Here is a 4,599-nt window from a genome sequence, read left to right on the forward strand (position 1 = left end):
TACTAGCTCTCCTCTACTAGCAGCTTCCAATTCATATTGCTTCGAATCTCCTCAGATTCCTCAGAAGGTGACGCTTGAGGCTTCGATGCACTCCAAAAATCTAGTAATCAGGGGTGCGAATCGAGCACACGACCGCGCATAGCAAGAGGTAGTTTTTGTGCTAACCACTCAGCCATGCACGACTTGCTGCTTCCCTTGCGACTCACATGACATTTGCTCCGTCGCCTCACGGCCCCTCTAGCATTCACTGGTTGCCACCTGCCTCCCTGCGCTTCAGTATTGAGCCTGTCAATGCCTCCGCACTGATGGCACCTTCCAAGATTCCCTTCATTTTTGGAATTTTCCCCAGCCGGTACCCCCTACCTACTAGAGAGCCGATCCGAAGTTGATATCACCCTATTCTCAACCTCCTCAATCACCTTGTATCATTTTAGAGACTTGGGTATCGATCATCTCCGAGCGGCCTATTTCCTCTCTTCAACAGCAAGGCCTTGATCCGACGTTGATATCACCTCCGACCACAGCCAGTATTCTCAACCTCCTCAATCACCTTGTATCATTCTAGAGACTTGGATATCGATCATCGCTTCGTAACAAGCGATGGCGAGATTGGCCTACTTCCTCTTTCAACAGCAAGGCCTTGTAATTCCCGTCCTCTAACTACCAGCTCTTCTGGAGGACGCAGAATGGTTTCTGCTGTTGAAATGAAACCCTTTCTTTACAGGATCTTTTGCACTTACGCTTCTTCTGCAAGTCCTTTCAGAAGTTCTGCATTGCCCCCAGAAGCTGCTACGCACAGATTATTTCACTCACCATGCGGCTTGTTGGAGAGACAAACTTCAAATTATTCCTGCCCAGAAACCTCTCTTGTGAGGATGATGATTATGGTCATGTTCATACTGTTTCATGGATGCAGATTTGCGAATCACAGCACCATCAGAGATTAATACATTGAGAGCAAGATCCTTCAGATGCCTTCTTCATCCATTGCGGATGTTAGCCGTATTGGGAAAAGGGGTTGTTTTGGGCCAATACTCAGCAGAGGGATGTATGCGCGTCTTGCACTATTTGCAAAAGAGAGTGATGCCAACCCGTACATGACCAGGAAAAATCATGAGGCTGAGGATTCCCAATAAGTCGGCATCTGGTTATGACTCTCCATGTAATTCTCTCATAATAGGTTACGTCAAGAACAAGATGTTCCAGGAGGTGATCTTCTCATACGCGACGGTGAGAAAAGATGAGTCTCATTTCCTTAGTGAACTTACTTTTATGGCGCTATTCATAGCTTGCACTCTCACTAAGGACTTGGAAATTGGTCTCCAGATCCATGCTGACACCATAAAAAGAGGTTTGCTGGAAACAAACATTTTCATTGGATGCGCGTTACTTCACATGTATGCCAAAATTGGCTTGCTTGCAGAGGTTATTGTAAACCTTTCAGATCGTAATTCAGTGTCCCGGAACACACTTATTGCGAACATGGGCATGCTGAAAAAGCACTTCATTGCTTTGAACAAATGCAGATGTTGGGTGTAACTCCAAATGCAGTAACGTTTGTTTGTACAATTAAAGCATGTTGTTGTATGGGAGCCATAGACAAGGGCAAAGAGATACACGCTAAGTTGCCAGACATGGGTTTGGACAAAATCTCTTTGTTGGGAACACCTTGATTGACATGTATGCTAAATGTGGCATACTTGTAAATGCAAAAGAGGTGTTTGACAATCTTCCAAATAGAGACAGTCTCTCCTGGAATGCACTGATTGCAGGTTATGTTGAACATGGGCTTCATGAGGTAGCCTTGAGCTCTCTCAAGCAAATGAAAACAGAGGGTATTCTGTTAAATATTTTAACTTATGCTTGTGCTTTGAAAGCATGTGCTGCCTCAGGATCCATGCATAAGTGTGAAGAAATTCATTGTGATGTTGCAAAAAGAGGCTTAGAGAATGACCTTCATGTTGGCAGCATCTTGGTCATATGTATGCCTAGCGTAATTTCCTTTCAAAAGTGCAGGAAGTAATTGCTTCCAACTCAGGACACGATTTCCTGGAATGCTCTTATAGGAGGATATGCAGAACATGAATGTGGCCAGGAAGCTTTGGATCGCTTTGAACAAATGCAGCTGCAAAATGTCCTGCCTTACACCGTTACGTTTGCAGCGTCTTGAAAGCTTCTGCAATAATAAGAGCCATACACGGGGGCCAAGAATTTCATGCTAAAATCGCCAGGAAAGCGTGGAGCAAGAGTGTTATATTGGCAGTTCCTTAGTTGATATGTATGCCAAGTGTGGCTTTTTGTCAAAAGCCCAGGAGCTCGTTGACAAAATTTCTGTTCGCAGCACGGCTGTATGGAGTGCACTTATTGGTGGATATGTTTGAGTATGGCTTTGGTGAAAAGGCACTAGATTGTTTCCAGCAGATGCAAATGCAGGGCATTTCTTCAAATGCAATCACATATGTTTGCATCTTGAAAGCTTCTGGCAGCACCGGTGACAGTGACAAGGTCCATGCAGACCTTGCAAGACAAGGTCTGGAAAGCGATATTCGTGGATATGTACGGCAAATGCTGCCTTCTAGCCAAAGGGCAAGAAGTTCTTGACAAGCTTCAAACCAGAAATGCAGTTACTTTGAATGCTCTAATTGCTGGGTATGCACAAGTCGGAGAGACTCAAAGTGCATTTTCCTGCTTTGACAGAGGGAGAAAATCCCAATAAAATTACATTCCTAAATCTCCTTTCTGCTTGCTGACATGCATGTCAATTAGAGAGGATCCAAACACTCTCCGAGTGCATGAGTAAGGAATATGGCATTGGTGCAATCACGGGGCACATTACCTGCATCATTGATCTGCTTCACGGCACAGGGAATGAAACCGGCCCATAGGGTGGTAGACTTTAGCTTTCACCCGAATCTTTACTTGATAAACTTTACTTCAACTTTACGATACAGAGAAACTTTCTGAATAAACTTGTGACTTGAATGAATTAACACTTCAAACAAAGCATGGCTTGGTAGCTCGAATGCACAGCGACACCCTGTAGGCCCCAAAGATCGGTGCCCCTTTCGGTATTTCTTTATTCTTATTAAACATGGGAGAAATTCCTAAGAGCTGAAAATGACCTACTCTAGCCCGATTTCGACAGCATAATCGCAGTAGGAGGCTCCACAAACAAAATCCCGGTGTAAAAGGTGACTTTCCAAGCGGATTCGGGCACTTTCCCAAACCTGGTGAAAATATATAGCACATTGAATTCTCTGTTTTTTACCCCTAAAATGCATTGGAACATATGTAAAGTGATCTCATAACTTCCTGAAGCATTAGGGATCAATTAGGGTCAAACCCTAAACCTGCAAAAATACTAAGCATGTTGTAATTCATTGTTACGGGCTCCATTTCGCCTGTCGGTCCGCAAGCGCTCCAGCTCTTGCACCTGTAGGGCTATCGAACGAGATTTCTCGCTAGAAATCTCTCCGAATTTACATGTGCCTACAAGGGATTACCAATTAGCTAACGTAGTATCTGTGCAAGAGGCTCTTGCCTCGGCAAATGCGCATGAATCCACACAACTGTACATACATATGAAAAGCCCTCGATTGGGGCATCACGTTTGTGTATTCAAAGGGGGAGAGATATACGAGAGTGGAATCATCGTGCTACAAAAGACAAGGGAGAAGGCAAGCTTTCTATTAGAGCTGTGATCCTCACACACTAGAGTTCACTTATGTGGAAAATCAGCCTCTTCTCTCAATTTGGGCGCTCCCTCTTCATGCAAGTTTGGAAATTTGACCTGGTGCCGTCATGTGTCCACTTTGTCTCTTTTAAGTTAATTTCCTAGTATCCACGGGGCCTAAATGACTTCGAACTAAGCCTAGACACTCTTTTACAGCTTGGATTTTAGTGCCGATTGGCCCAACCATCTCGTGGTGACCTGCCCTTCATAGTTGCGGGTGAATCTCTCGACCGTCGACGGCTGTTTCACACTGGCACACAATGTGCGGCATTGTGACTTCAAAAAGAGAGTCCCAAAAATCAAATAAAAATCAAGGGAAAGAAACCACTAACCTTAGTGATTGCCATAGCCGCGTGACATACCCCCCTCTTGGCATCGCAAACGTCCTCCATTGCATGCCAGATATACATGCCGTTGATGATTTAGTGTGATTAGCACCCTTTTATCATCATATGTATCCGCAAGAAAGATCATATAACATAGATACAAATGACTTAATGAAACCTTTATACTTTTGTCATTTCTATCTCTACGATAGAAGTGAACATTATACCTTTAGCATTTGTATAGCAGTGTCCACTTTTGTTGCACTTAATCCGTAGGTACATTTGATGTGCTAGCTCCAATATTACCCCTCTTTCGAACACATTGAGTTGGGGCATACATAGGTTGTAACCCAAAAGCCTCAAGGTAAAGCTGCAGTACATTCGATGACTCTAGCAATTCACACTCTTCCATCCAATTTGTATCCATAAGTGGATAGTTCCTGAACTTCACCAAATACCGTCGTGCAACTTTTCCCTTAACTTTTCTTTCCATATGTGCCAAAACTACTCAGGTACCAAGATCTCATCAGGTTCCTCAAG

At 43.9% G+C, this 4,599-nt stretch overlaps 1 pseudogene; it reads left to right on the forward strand.

Annotated features, from left to right (window-relative positions):
- The first annotated feature begins 373 nt into the window (after positions 1–373).
- LOC147429320 (pentatricopeptide repeat-containing protein At3g09040, mitochondrial-like) lies at positions 374–3,560 on the forward strand (annotated as a pseudogene).
- Positions 3,561–4,599: the final 1,039 nt, after the last annotated feature.

Source organism: Adiantum capillus-veneris, chromosome 22 (assembly GCF_014529385.1).
Source record: "Adiantum capillus-veneris isolate H3 chromosome 22, ASM1452938v2, whole genome shotgun sequence".
NCBI classification, from domain to species: Eukaryota; Viridiplantae; Streptophyta; class Polypodiopsida; order Polypodiales; family Pteridaceae; genus Adiantum; species Adiantum capillus-veneris.